The sequence below is a fragment of the Astatotilapia calliptera genome, chromosome 9, assembly GCF_964374335.1.
Source record: "Astatotilapia calliptera chromosome 9, fAstCal68.1, whole genome shotgun sequence".
In the NCBI taxonomy this organism is placed as follows: Eukaryota; Metazoa; Chordata; class Actinopteri; order Cichliformes; family Cichlidae; genus Astatotilapia; species Astatotilapia calliptera.
The window spans coordinates 26,741,429-26,757,651 of record NC_137430.1 but is presented as its reverse complement, the minus strand read 5'-3'; the positions used below and the strand labels follow the sequence as shown (position 1 = coordinate 26,757,651).

Below are 16,223 nucleotides of genomic sequence, written 5' to 3'. Positions count from 1 at the left end.
AAATGCTAAGATGTTCCATGCTATGCTCTCAATCCCTTCTCGTGGCCTTCGGCTGACAAATACTACAAGCTGTTTAGTATCAGCTTGAACTATCTTGGCCAAACACCAGTCAGGCAAAATTAACTTCAAGGTCACATCATTTTTGCTCTTGATAATGAAACTTTAGAGATGGCCGTGGGATGCAGCTGGAATCTTTAGAAAGTGCTAATAAATGGACCTTAAGGTTGCCACTGAAATACAAGTTCAACTTGGAAAAAGCACCCAGCTCCATTCTCACCAATACAGCAAAGAAGATGCTTTACCAAGCTGTAAAAATGTACACTATGATGTAATTTGGAAGAGGTCTGTGTATTATTTCTTCAGCAGGGAGCACAGACACTTAACACTCGCCTCTCAAAGGCTGCCCATACTCAGTGACCCGAGATCAATGTCCCTTTGGGCAGAACAGAAGAGCTGCCGGTTGGAAGTAAAAGGGAAAAAAACACGGAGAACAGCATACAAGTAGGATGGTGGTGGGCAAAGAAAATCTCCTTAAAAGACCTGAGCCAACACTGCGTGGTCTTCTTTCTCTGTCCTTTGATGCCTTTTCTATATTTTGCTTTAAAATGAGTCAGTAACTTTTTGCTCTTAGAACCATATCGCTTCATATATTATGAGAAAACTTCATTTTCTTTGCCTTTTTTTCCCCTGAACTGTTTGCAAAGTTTGACAGCACGCTTGAGAATGAGCTGATTTGTTATGGATTTCTGTTTCAAACTCTGCAAATAAAATTCCATTCACGGGCTGATAAAGAAATTTGAATTGAATTAAACCAAATCGAAGTCAGCAATAGTGGAAAGTGGTCTTTTTGTTTAATCCTTTATCTTTAAGACGGGAAAGCCAACTAACTGTCACGTCTTTGTATTGGCCAGCTCATTTTTGCACACTGCCTAATTCCATTGTTTTTGCTGTTATAGTAGGTTTAGAGTGGGCAGTGAGAGCCGCTTGATCTCGAGGAAATTTCTATACATATTTACTGCTGTCTTTAATAGAGCTCTGCAGAAAATCTCCCTATTATTTTAGCTTGTGATGCTATGTGATCAGTCAGCTATTGCTGCGCGAGATAAAACCATACTATTATTCATTATTCCCACCAGTTGCATGCAAATAAAGCTACCGTTATCGTTCACATAGCTTATTTTTTGACTTCTCTACCTTGCAAATTCAACATATTGGATTTGAGGTTTAAAATATCTCCTCTTGCAAGTGGAGGAAAGTCCTGAGCCTTTGTATTTTGAGCAAGAACTGTGTCCTCAAAACTCATTTAGCTTGTGTGCTGCTGGGTCAATATCTTTTGGGGCTTTAGTCGCATGCTATGGTCAGCAAGGCCAAACAATCGAGAAAGCAGAGCTCTGCAAAGATTGTAAGAGATAGCGTGTGCTCTCTAACACCGGCCCAGTGCTATATGAGGACAAGTATGACAAGTAAGTGTCTTTTTCTTTTCTTCAGCTTTTCTCAGCAGAAAGCTGGGGAATTATTCTCTTTATCTTTGGCCTTACTTGAAGAGATCATTTGCTGCTCACGACCCTGAAACATAAGCCAGTTGATCCACTTGTGGCTGCTACAGGAAAGAGGATAACAGAGGGAGGGAGAGGTGGCAAAGTCCCACAGCTCGTGTTTTGCACAGGATGTGTATAAAGAAACCATCTGGTCCCACCCCCAGAGGGAAGGCACCCCTACTCTCCTTCACGTTTGTCTACACACAGTAGAATCAGTCAAGGTAAGTGCCTTTTATTTCTATTGTATAAACCAAACACCCACAGGTCAAATTCATAGTCTTTTGTAAGCTGCTCAGTGCAGAGATTATTTTCCTTAAACAGCAATTACAACTCCACTCTGCCTTAATGATTTGAGAGGAAAGAATGGTCAACATTTTAGCCAGTAAATTACTTTTTTTTTCTCTTCCAGATGAGCATCCTATTTGCTGTTGTCCTGTTATTGTACTGCAGATGCAAAGCCACAGGAACACAAGGTGGGTCAATACTTTTCTCATTGAGGATGCAATGAAAGTAAACTGTCTCATTATTCTTGCCGCTCAGAAATTCTCATTTAGATTGTAGCCCGGATCCCACCAGTTGTTTGCCAGTCAAAATTTGCTCTTGTCATCTGCTGCAGGCTGAGCCGCTCTCTCTTTTATATGCAGCGCAGCTCCAGACGCGATGGGACAGCAGGTGGACGTGCGTTCACTTCTGTGGGGCAATTTTTATTCTTTTCTCCTTTTTTTTGCAGTGTGTCACAATGATAAAAGCAAATGGGTTTGAATCAAATTTTAGGAAATACACTTATGTTAGTTGCCTTCACAGAAAGATATCCAGGATTTCTCTCGTCTGTGTAATCACTACTCATTCGCAGACAGTTGTGAGAGGATGGACTCCCCTCTAGTGTGTCTGAATGCTAAATATGAAGCTGCAGCAAACAGTCAGGTACATTAGCTCAGCGGTCCAACCGGTTTATGTCCGACAGTATTTTCAGGGGTCGTCCTTTAAAGTGTCGCGGCTAAATACAACAAAATAAAACCAGTACCACTACCAAAAAAAAGAAGATTTATTCATAACACATGGGAAAAGACCCAGGGAAACCTAGTTAACGATAAAAACAATAACAAAATAACGATAAAAACCAATAAAAAACATACATTTCACACCTGAGCCTCCACTCTCGCAGTCCGGTACCAAAAGACTCATGGACCGGTGGTTGGGGACCGCTGCATTAGCTCACTACGGATGAGGGAACCAATCGGCTAGTTAGCCGATTTATCCTTTGGGGGCAACAGTATTTTTTGTTTGGCTCATAAACTCTACTAGCCACCAGTATTCCCACCATGTGAAGTCCAACTGTTTCCAAATAGTTGTGGCTCTAAATAAAAAAGTAACCCTAAAGCATACCTTCCTTTATCTCTTTTTTTTTTCACTTTCATAATTAAGACCACACACTCAACAGGAAAATACTCAGAGGTCATTTTCCTTTTCCTTTCTGCAACCAAATGTATCTGCCCTGCTGGCCATTGCCAAAAATGCAGGTTATAGTTTAAAGTTTTTAGTTTATTTATTTATATAGCACATTTAATTACAACAGGAGCGTTGACCAAAGTGCTGTACAAGAATACAACATACCTAATAAAATAACTTAGAGTATTGATAGCAAACACCAAATATGAATTAACAAATAACTCTCATGCTGTATTAAAAGCCAGTAAACAAAAATGTGTTTTAAGATAAGATTTAAAAAGATTGACAGTAGGAGCCTGTCTGATGTATGGGGGTAAATTATTCCACAGCTTAGGTGCTACGACTGCAAATGCTCGATCGCCTCTATGAACCAGCCTCGACCTTGGTACGGCTAAAAGCAAAAGATCACTTGATCTAAGAGATCTGAGGGGGGTATAAGTCTGCAAGAGGTCAGACAAATATCCGGGAGCCAGGTTTATGGCACTTTTCTGACCCTAAAGCTTGCGTCCATCTTTTATTTACCATCTATACTTGAACATATAAGCAGGGTATCCAGTTAAAAAAAACATATGTGTGCTTCAAAACTTCCTGTTCTGTCCACCAGCCATTGTTTCCATCTATCCACCCATTTCATTATGCATATCAAATTCAGGGCTGCAGGGGAGTTTGAATTTTTTTTAAAATTGCATTCTGACTTGTTTGTTTGTTTGGGGGGTTTATTTCAGTTCCATTTCAGTTAGTTTCCAGAGTGGATTTTCTTGTTTTAGTTTAGTTTTTATTGGTTTCGGTGTTAGTTTTTCAACTTTTGAATTATTATTACATGGTGGGAATATGTCAGTGGCATGACATCCTGTATCCACACAACAAAATGTTCTCAGGTGTGACTGATCAACAGAAAGTGCTACAAAACACCTGTTTGCTAGACTACAGTTATCTGCGTATTCATAAGCAGATATCAGTTTATAGAGATTCAGTTAGCTTAAACAGTTAAGATACCTCTGTAGTTTTAAAAAAAATAATCTATTTATGGACTACAATTTAGGAGGTATTGATGCATACAGATTTTTAGTGTGACTAAACTGATGACAAACAGCCAGCAGTGTGATTCTGATCATATATTGACTTGAAATGTAATTCACAAAGCCTGCATTTTTAACATGGGTCAAGTACAAACTATAGAATGTTTTTTAAGTTGTAAGAAAAGCGTTGCTAGGTGACTGACAAGGAAAAATGTGCATTGACAATTTGTGATTTTGTGCTATGAGAAACAGAGAGAGGAAAAATCTGATCGGCTAATCCCTTGACTTCCAAAATGTATCCAGTACAGAGCATAAAAATCTAAGTTTGCTTTTCTTCTGCGTACGGTGCATTCACATGATGGAATATTGGAGCCTCTTGCTAGTTTCTATTCTCTTGCAGACCATTCACATCACAAATGTGAAAGTCAAGGGGTCAGGAGCTGTGGAGAGTGCCTGGCAGCAGGGCCACATTGTGCCTGGTGTACTTAGGAGGTGAATGGCCTCGGAAATACGCTGTGACTTCTTTTTTGGCGGGTTCACTGTTAACTGAACACCAAGTATATTTTTGGTCCACAAAAAGTTTTTCAGTACTCCAGATCTGTTCCTTTAACAGAGAGATGCTTAGTGGATATAGAAATCTCCAATTTATTTGAGTGGAGACCTTGAAAAGTTAGCAGTGGATGGGTTAAGTCCTAGTTTGCATTTTGTATTAAGATTGAATGCTATTACTGATTAATCCTAATAAAATTAAGTAATTACATATTTAATAACTTAAATTACAGTACTGTGTAAAAGTCTCAAGCCAGAGGTGTGGACTCGAGTCACATGACTTGGACTCGAGTCAGACTCGAGTCATTAATTTTATGACTTTAGACTTGACTTGAAAAAATGTTCTAAGACTTGTGACTTGACTTGGACTTTTACACCAATGACCTGGGACTTGAATTGGACTTGAACCGGCTTACTTGAAAAGACTTGATATTTTACCCCAAATATAAAATTTAACATGCATATTATATAGAGATTGAAAATGTGACGTCATTCAGGGGTAAACCGCAAAGGATTCTGGGAACTCGTGGCAAGAGGTACTAGCGCACGCAGGCTTTCAATTGAAATCAGTCACACAGCGATAAAAAGAAACACAAAAATGTCAAGAAGCCGTTGTATTATTAACTGCAATAGCCGGTCGCATGACAGCCACGGGAAGCCGACGGGTAAAGAGATCGGTTGTTATCGGATTACGTCGTTGAAGAGAAATTGTTCAAGCCATGTTTCCGAAGTAACAAAGACGCGACGGATGGCCTGGATTGCAGCCATTCAAAGAGCAAATATAACGTCCCAGAACACTCCAGCTCACAGGTTAGTCTGCTCCAAGCATTTACACGAAGGTCAGTCTGCTGTTGTAGTTAATGCGTCATTTTTCTTAACATAATTAGTGATATAGGTTACAAGCAAGTCTGGCGCTGAACAGAAATTGTCGCGCTATGCTCCTTTATTTATTGTAAATAGTGAATTGTCCTGACTCAATATTGCGTTTCGCCTCTGTTATTATGGTACATTGACAAAAACATATACTTTTATTCACAGGATAAAACAGGTTTTTTGTATCACTAATTGCCCAGTACGATTACAGCATACAATATTATTGTCACTGCTACATTTCTGTGATGCTACCAGAAATTATTTCCACTACTAATTAATTACCCTTGAGCTCAAAGGTCCTATTGATAAACGGTTAACGAATGTGTATTTATGACGACAATTTGTGAGACTGGTAAACTTATGATACGTATGATGGTCTTTCGTTCTACACGGTGCATTTCAAGGTCCTGTACCCATCCATCGGTAAACTGTACCTGGGCTTGTTGCAGTGACCGGAAGTTACTAAACTTCATGAGTGTATGCACTCACTCCAAGAACCGTATGATTATAAATATGCATATAAATATGCTACGATGAGATAGCTGACTTCATCTAACTAGCAAATGTTGTCCAGGCTACGTTGGTGATGCAGTTTTTTTTAATATGTATGATATTTTTGTCATGCGATTTTAAAGCCGGTCCTACAACCGCATCCAAGAATAACATGCAGCTTATCTCAGAACTGTCGGTGAAAATTATTCTTGGAGCTAGGTTTAATTGAGCTGCATTTTAAAGAGGTGCAATTTCACAATTTGTGTATATTTTCTAAGTTCACTATTTTGTCATGTGTTGAGAAAAACACAGATTTAAAAATTACATGGTCTAATATTTACATTTAGCATATAACTGCAACATTCTTTTTTCGTTTTTTTTTTTTTTTTAAAGACTCGAAAGGACTTGAAATTCAAAATTTCAGACTTGTGACTTGACTCGGACTTTTACACCAGTGACTTGAGACTCGACTCTGACTTGCCTGACATTACTTGAGACTTGACTTGAGACTTGAGGATAAAGACTTGAGACTTACTTGAGACTTGCAAAACAATGACTTGGTCCCACCTCTGTCTCAAGCCACACCTTATATCTTCATATGCTGCTTGGGAAATAGGTGCAAAATATAGAAGGCAAAAACAGAGTCTGTGCAATCTAAGGAACTTGAAGGTGAATATTTTTTTTAAAAATGGCTTCACGACAGTCACCCTTCAACTGAGAACATTTCTGATCAAGATTAAACTCAAGCGCCTCTCACAGGTGCTATGTCAGGTATTTGCTGCACTTTTTCCTATTTCGGAAGAACACAACTTTCATATAATCTTCATTTTGCTATAGCTATAGCGATAGCTGATGAAGCTATGGCTTTTTTAGGCCTGCCACTTCTTCTGTCCTCTATTTGTCCAGTTCTCCAGTTTCTTTGATTTTTTATGGGCAGACTGCACACGATGCCAAAATATCGCATCTTTTCAGCTCATAGAATCAGCTTGTTGGTTCAAAAGTACTATTTTATGTCTATTAAATTGTGTTATCTCTTCCTATCTCTCTTTCTCTCAGTGTTTAATGGTTTAACAACTAAAAAAGATCCCTCTAAAAATGGTCAGATACAAGGACTGAACTGAAAATGAGTGAAAAAGGAGCCACTGTCCAAAGGAAAACTTAGCAAGACCTTCAGAAAGTCTGAAAAATTATAGCTCAAGACGCCTTTTAAAAAAAACTGCATGAATGTCTGACTCCTTGGAAGCAAAAATATAAACTATTCGAGGGTGGTTCAAAACTTTTGCACAGTACTGTATATTTAGTACATCATATGTTGTCGTGTGCATGTTGTGTTGTATCAAACAGTGATGTAAGTGTGTGTTTTATAACAACAGTAAACCCTGTAAGCAAATTTTGAATATGGAACATCATATGTGTTCCATTTTAATGATGTTGTTGAAAGATGACGGGCTTTGTTTTTTGAGTTAAAAGAAACACACAGAGACACACACACACATTCACATCCTTTCTGTACTGCTTCCATTAACTGCAGCACTGACTTTGCCCTTTTTGCAGTCAGTGTTGATGTAAGGCGTTGAACTTAACTTAAACCTGTGTAAAGAATTTTCTAGAAGTGGGTCAGCACATATGGGAGCGCTGCGACACAGCTGGAGCCCTGCTAAAGAGGGGCTGTCCTTTTGATCACCTGGAGGACCCTAGAGGTTCCACTGTCCTTCTGAAAAACCGGAAGATCACCTTTCATCCTAAAGAACAAAGACATAAACGCTTGCACAGAGTAGTGACCCAGCTCCAGCCTCAGACTGTCCTGCTGCACCTCAGACCAGGTGGGTATAAATTACCAGTATAATTAATGCATTTTTAATTACATTAGTAATGTCACTTATTAGCTTTAGCAAACTGCACATAAAAGAGGGATGTAGCCAATGTCATTAGTTTGTGTAATGCAATTTTTTAAGCACTTAGCCTTAATCGTGATAACATCACGGGAAGGAAAGGACACTACATGTATTGTATCATGGTGACAATGCAAAGTCAAGTGAATAAGGCCCGAGCCACACAGCCCTAAAGACCAGTCTGCAGCCAATTTGCAACCACTGGTTGCTGGGGTGGCAGCAAGGTGGTGCGGTGATTAGGACTGTTGTTCTCTCTGAGTACTCCAGCTTCCTGCCACAGTCCAAAGACATTTGATTAGATTAACTAGTAATTCTAAATTGCCCATAGGTGTTAATGTGAGTGTCTTTATGTGTTAGCCCTGCCTCTCACCCTCTTGCGCTATGGTAGCTGGGTTAGGCTCCAGCCTGGTAGCAGAGAGGATAAGCGGAAATAATGGATGGTGGATTAGAGTGGATTGATATTTGCTAGGGAAAAATGTGTATTGGCCAAAAAATTGCAATTGCTTGAGTCACTAGCAGATTACTAGTTTGCTTACTTGTCTAAAAATACTTTTTATAAGCAGTACTGAAACTCTGAACAGTGAGACATAAAATGCATTGCTTTTAAAGTTCCACCTGGTGAAATGTGTTGGCTTCAGCACTGACGCATAAGTTGCATTTTGAAACTGAACTCTCTCCATTTCTAGTCTGTGTTACTCCTTCTCAAGTTTTTAATATCACTCAGCTAGCAATTAACAAGTGTTTGAAGACAAGTCAAGGTGTTCCATGTAGACATAACGGATGACTGTGGCAATCTGCTAGTGACCAAAGTAGTCTGGAGATTTTTGGTGCAGCTCTCTCCTTGTGACTGATTTCACCTAATGACAGCTTTCCTTCAAGCTTTCCTGTTCATCTTATGAAACTAAAGCCATCGTAAGTCAGTCAAAATTTAAAAAAAATACCTTTAGAAGCAATGACCAAATCAGGTTTACAGGGTTTTGTGCACAACCTTGGCTGAGTAATGAGGAGACCAAAAACACCCAGCGACACCCACACACAAAAGAAACCATGAACCACAAAATCTTTTTGTATCAACTGCATAAAATATCAAATGTAAAAGTAGAAACCTTCCACAAATATCAGAATCAGCCTGAAACAGTGTGTGATGTGTGCACACTTCCAAATAGTACCGAGCTACTTTTATAGCTGTGGTGTGTTTTGCAGTAGAATTTCCACATTTCGCATCTATAGGAGAACCCCAGAGCTTTGAGGTGAAGTTCAAACAGGTGAAGGACTACCTCATAGACCTGTACTACCTGATGGATCTGTCTTTTTCCATGGAGGATGACCTGATGAATGTTAAAAAGTTGGGGGCTGACCTCATGAAAGAAATGAAGAATATCACCAGTGACTTCAGATTGGGTCTGTTTGCCTCAGTTTCCTTATGAAATTTAGGTCAATGCAATTTTCTTATAACTTTTTATATCTGTATATTCATTTTTTTTTTTTTGAATACCCTTGTGCCCCATTTACATAGTTATACACCTGGGAGCTGCCCAGTATAATCATAATCTTACTACTGACCACTGAGCAGCACTGCTGGAGTGATTGGGAATTAGGTGCTTTGCTCAAGGACAACTGGTAGCTTTTGGGAGACAGGAAACCATTAGTTATCTTACTTCCCCCCCACCCCCACCCCAACCTTTTTTTTTTTCATTCACTTCTCACAGCACACAGTACTTCTTATTTTCCTTTGTTCCTTTCCACTTCCACTTCCAAAAGGTTTTGTTGCATTTGTGGGAAAGACAGTGATTCTATACATCAACACTGCAAAGGACATGCTCCGAAATCCCTGTAAAAGGACTTAGCCCTGGCCCTGCACCCCTCCCTTCACCTACCACAACATCCTAAGCCTCACCACCAACGGAAGCCTCTTCACAGAGCTGGTAGGGGGGCAACGGATCTCCAGTAACCTGGATTCACCAGAGGTTGGGTTGAATGACCTGATGCAGGCCACCATGTGTGAGGTAATGTGAGAAAGCCCAGCAGGGAGCTCGACTGCAATACAGATATTGTTGCTTTTGTTTGAGTGGGCGTTATGTGGAGGAAGTGGAAAGACTGCAGACAATAGATGAAAGGGCTATTACAGAATACTAAGCTTCCTTTGGGAAACTGCATCGCTCAGTTTTGGGTGTATCTTAGACTCACAAGCTCTTAAACATGAAAATTTGATTTCTATAATTGAATTTCACAGGTTTTTGATCTAAGCCCTAAACTTGAAGGCACAAAGTATTACTCATACACAGTTATTTGATTACATAGAAAAGCAGGAAGGTAATTCTTTTCTAGAAGTCTGTCAGAAACACTTAGGTCGTGGTCGCTGTGTTCAATTTGCTGCCAATCGGTAATTTATTGACTAAATGTTCTTCACTTGCAGCGGCAGATTGGCTGGAGAAACGTGACCCGTCTGCTGGTGTTCTCCACGGATGCTGTTTTCCACGTTGCTGGAGATGGAAAATTATCCTGCATTGTGCTTCCAAATGATGGGAAGTGTCACTTGCTACAAATATATACATTTTTTAGAAGAACTTTAATTTTTTTTTTTACTAAAGAAAAAAAGTTCAGGCTTAAATGGTGTTTTCATTATAGGTCTATTATAGTTGGACTTACACTGAAATGGGCCAAACATTGAAAATCATTGCAGAATTAATGTTTTATTTAATGGTTTTAGGATATCCAGAGAAAAAAGTGCATTTTCAACAATTGCACAGTGGTTAACACAAGGATTCCTAGTTCAAACCTGTCAGCTGTATGGGACTTGCATGTTCTCCCTGTGCATGCATTGGGTCCCTCCAGGTATTCCAGCTTCCTCTCACAGTCCAGAGACATGCATGTCAGGTTAATTGGTGATTCTAAATTGGCCATAGGGCTGAGTGACTGTCTGTCTCCCTGTATTAGTCCTGTTACAGACTCACCCATTATCAGTTGGGATAGGCTCTAGCCCCCTGTTAAAAAAAACCACGGATGCATAAATCAACAATATGTCTATGTTACTTCAGTGTGCTACAGCAGACCATGGATAATATTTTTTAGCCCATGAAAAACACAAGCACTCTCATGGTGTGATCTGTTAGATGTGTAGTGCTACAGTAAAAGTGTGTTCTCCTCTGTCACTGGACTCTATAGACAGGTACACCAATCCAAATTACTGAATTCAGGTGTTCCAATACCTTCGATGGCCTCTGGTGGAAAGGCGATTATATGTTGTAGTATTTCAGGAGTTGGGCTCAGTCCCTTAGATCTAAATAAAGGAACTTTTAATGTGTCAACATAACAAGACATTTAGGACTGTTTCATGCTCCCAACTTTTTGGGAACAGTTTGGTGAGGGCGCCTTCGTGCTCCCACATGATCGCGTACCAGTGCACAAAGCTAGGTCCATAAAGACATAGATAAGTGAGCGGGTGTGAAAGAACGTGACTGGCCTGCATAGAGTCCTGACCTCAACCTTATAAAACACCTTTTAGATGAATTAGACCAGAGACTGCAAACCAGGTCTGGGAAGATGGTTAAACATTCCCATAAACACACTTGTAAACCTTGTGGAAAGCCTTACCAGAAGAGCCGAAGCTGTTATATCTCCGATGGGTAATCCATATTAAACCCTGTGGATTAAGAATGGGATGTTTAGCACCTCGAGGTGACTGCTGTTGTGATTTGGCGCTTTATAAATAAAATTGAATTGGACTGAATGTTACAGAGGCAGACAAGCAGATACTTTTGAGATTACAGATAGATAGATAGATAGATAGATAGATAGATAGATAGATAGATAGATAGATAGATAGATAGATAGATAGATAGATAGATAGATAGATAGATGGATGGATGGATGGATGGATGGATGGATGGATGGATGGATAGTGCTACTTCTGCTACTTCTAGCAAACATAGCATTTCAGAGCAATGCAAATTACTTTTAGATCCATTTTCACTAAAAAGGCTTTTATAGACCCAAAATATACACCAGCAACAAAAGACAAATATTTTTCATGAATTAATAAAGACCTTGCAAGAACTAAAAGGAGTGTAAATATCAGATTTCTATCCTTTTATTGCTCTGCAACACAGTTTAATAGGGTAATAATGCTGCTCGTTGTCTACTGGGATTGTCTGTCAGTTTCTTTTCAAACTCATCTCACTTGTTGAGAAAACGGATTAATCCTGCCTTGTGAAATCCCACGGTTATACTCACAGGTAAAAACCGAAGCTTTACCTTGCCAGAATGAGCCATCACAGAGGTATATGTGTTTTCACTTACTTTCATGCATGCTTGGGTGACTGTGGTCCCAAGGAGCATACAGTGTTTATCCTATGGACCAGATATTGCAACGCGTGCTAAATTGATTCCCGTCTGCAGTGAAATAGAGGTCCAGGCAGCTGCAGAGAAAGTCAAAGACAGTGATTTAAAGGTCAGAATCAACAGCACAGTTCCCTGGGTAGAGAAGATGCTGACAGGCACACCCTGATGGGAAACAGCTGGAGTGTTTGTGGAGTAATTCAAACCAAAGCTTTCATCTCTTAATCTCACCCGGGTTGTGTATAGAAGGCTGGGTGGGTGTGTGCTGTGCAGGTGCTCAAAGAGCATGCACGCCTGGATGTGTGCTTGTGAGTGTAATTCTTTATACGCGTGTATTAAACATCCATATAGGTGTCTCGTTAGGTTCATGAGACTGTTAGTGTCCTGACCTCATTCCAGTCCAGACACTTGACAGGTGGAGTGAATATGGATGCATTATTAATCTATTTCTGTCTGAATGCATGGCCACCCAAGGCTGAAAATGGATGTGCAAGATACGGGCGTCACTCCTCTTTGAATGGGACTTATTTATCTATTTGGAGGGAATGGAAAGTCTGTTACGGTGAGTGAATGAAATGAGCAATAGAAAGAGTTGTTAGATGGGAGGGAAAGAGGGAGGACAGCAATAGAAGGAAGAGGTAGAGCATGCTTAACTACTTATTACACATATATATTCTGGCCTGACTGTTATGCATTGCAATTTGCATCTGCCCTGATTCCACTGTGACAGGACCATCCTTCGGTGGCTCAGATTGCTGAAACACTGAGACAGAAGAACGTCCAGATCATCTTTGCTGTCACTGAAAAAGTCGCACCCTTGTATAAGGTATAGCAGGGCCTATCTGCAATAATTTATCATTTATTTGCTTGTGTTTATTTTGATGCTTTGCCGTTTGAGTTTTTATCTAAAGCTGACTGTAGACTGTAGCCCATATAAAAGATGGAAGTATCCACCATGACATCACCCAATGATTAATGGACTACATTTCGGAAGCCTCGAGTGTGGCATTTCTTCTGTCTACATGTTGTTTTATTGGACCCAGAAATTATCATATTTGCATTGATTAGCTAATGCTAGCTAGCTTGGATAACACTCCATGACAGTTTTCAAAGGATATTCTGCAGTCACATGAAAAACTAAATGACTCAATAGGTTTTGTAGCTTGTAGGAACAATACCTTTAGCAACAATAACCTGAAGCAATGATTTTCTGTACGACTTTATCAGTCTTTCACATTGTTTTGGAGGAATATTAGCCCACTGTTCTTCATAGCTTTTTCATTGAGGTTTGTTGGCATTTCTTTATGCACAGCTCTCTTAAGGTCTGACTTCAGCATAACAATGTGGTTGAGGTTTGGACTTTAACCGGACCATTAAAACACCTTGATTATTTTCTTTTTCAATCATTCTGTTGTAAATTTGCTGCTCTGCTGCAATGACCCCAATGACCCATGACCTGCTGCCATGATCCCAGTTTCAGTCCAGCTTTAGCTGTCAGACAGATGGCCTCATAATTGACTCCAGGATACTTTGGTATACCAAGGAGTTAATGGTTGCTTTAATGATTGCCAGGTGCCCTGGTCCTGTGGCTGTAAAACAAGCTCAAATTATCATCCCTCCACCACCCTTCTGATAGTTGATATGAGGTGTTTGTGCTGAAGTTTCATGTTTGATTATCTCCAAACATGACAGTGTGCATTATGGCCAAATATTTCCACTTCTTTTCATCCATCCAAAGGACATTTTTCCAGAAGTTTTGTGTTTTGTTCAGAAGCAACATGGCAACTTAAGCCAAGCTGCCATGTTGTTTTCTAAAGAGAAGAGGAAATCCCCTCCAAACAAGTCATTTTTGGAGGCTTGTAGAGTCTAAAATGTAGCTCTTGAGGGGTTTTTCTGAGCATTGAAATGTCTGACCACGGGGTGAACTTGCTAGGATGCCCACTCCTGGAAAGACTGATAACTGTCTTGAATGTTTTGAATGCCTTGACGTTAGATAACATACTCTTTTACCATGCATAACTTTAAATCTTACTCAGTTTAGTTTGATTTGTATAGCTGTATTAAACGGGAAAACCAACTATTGTACTATTTTACTATTTATTTCTACTATTTGCTGTAAAAATGTTTACGTTTTAAGCTTCCCTGTTCCCTTCGATGCCAACTGAGTAAAATTATGTAGCAGTTTCTGGAAAATCTATAATTTTTTAACCACTTGCATTGCACTTTTGCCAAAAACCTTCACCACATTGCATTTTCACTGGTTACCTTTTATATTAAAGACCTAAAAAAACAACAACAAAAAAACAATGTGCATTATTGTAGAACTGTTTTCCACTGTGCATTTGGTGCTCCAGTAAATATTAACTGCAACTCTCAGTTGCTAAAGTAAACCAAACTACTCAAGTGCATTATAATGAAGATAGATGAGACTCATTGCAAGGGTTTCACTATCAGTTCTCTATTTTCTGCACATGGAGTGCTGGTGCCTAATCAAGGACCAATACCACCTATTTCCACTTAAAAGCAAAAAGCTATGAAAAACTTTACTGATGATTTGCCTGCAAATGGACCCTAACCTTAAGAACACAGTCAACATCTATAACACACAGGAATGAGTTGTTCTACATTGCCAGTTCACTGTTGTTCTGAATCTTTATGCTATATGTTGGTAAATCCAGAATTAAAGTTAATCTTTACCTTGATCCATCAGAGGGGGTTATTTTCACCATAACTATGCAAGCCCCTGTGCTCTGACACTACGTTCCACAGCCCTTAAGTAAGTCATCTGCTTGGCAGCCATCCTTGTTATAGCTCCAGGCACGCCTCCTGTCTAAATGAAAGGTTCCACATCTTTAATTTAATTGCATAGCTGGTTCATTCAAAACCAGTCAAAGAATTTACTTTTTCTATAAATTAATGAATAACTAAAGCCATCCTTCCACACACAGTTTATGTGATACACATTTGAATTAGCTGTAGTTCAGTCCAGAGATTTGACATGTTTGTATCTGTCAGAGCACTTGAACAAATGCCATGATTATTCCCATTATGAATACAGTAAGTCATGAAAAATGCATACTTGCCTGCTTCTCTGTTATAACTATCGTGAACCTCTGGCATGCATCAGTGCAACAACACGACAGGCTCATATGTTAGTTTAGCTCGTGGAAGGGCAAAGGTTGTACGCCACCGTCTTTACTTATCAACTCTTATAATCTCTCTGAAACATTTGGTTCGTTTTTTGCTTGTCCAGCTGGAAGACTTTGAATAAACGCATAAGCATTAATTTGACATTAAAGATGCCGTTGGGAAGAAGATACTTCTTCGGGAAGAAGCATCTTCCCAAAATGTGAGCTCAGAATGCTGTCCAACAACTCCCACAACATCCTGCAGATAATTGTTGAAGCATATAGTGTAAGTGAACCACAAACTCCCTTCCTACAGAGGTCATTAGCCTCATGTGTATAGCTTGCTGACACCACCTCATCTTTGAGAGGTTAACTGCTTTACTGGCTATAGGCACTGACCTCTGAGGTTGTTATGGAGCACAGCAAGTTTCCACCGGGCTAGCACATCTCCTATACTCCCACTGTAAGGACCACAGGCCGAGGCATGGAGAACAGGGGAGGAGATGCTCCAACATCTCTGTAGATGACGAGGTGAGTAGCTGCATGTAGCCGCGGCTCTGTGTGTGTTAAATTGTGTGAGTGATTCTGTTAGCATGCGGCCATCCTCGGTTGAAGCGATGGTAATGCTGATTATGATTACCTCATTAGTGGAGGATTATAATGGTGCTCAAGGAATTCTCACCCCCCTCTAGGTGAGCTTTAATGTAAGCATCACAGCACCTCTGTGTGTGGCTGCTTCACAAAGACCATGCCGCTTTATTATTAAGCCCCAAGGCTATAGTGAAGAGGTTGAGGTCCTGCTGAGCCCCATATGTGAGTGTTCATGTCAAAAGGACAGGGTCCCACACAGTCCTTCATGTAGCCATGGCAACAGGACTTTGGAGTGTGGCGCATGCAGGTAGGTGAAGTGGCTTGACGGCATCAATTTGGCTAACAAGTTTAATT

At 39.9% G+C, this 16,223-nt stretch overlaps 1 pseudogene; it reads left to right on the top strand.

Annotated features, from left to right (window-relative positions):
* Positions 1–8,193: 8,193 nt before the first annotated feature.
* Positions 8,194–16,218, top strand: LOC113028819 (integrin beta-1-like; annotated as a pseudogene).
* Positions 16,219–16,223: the final 5 nt, after the last annotated feature.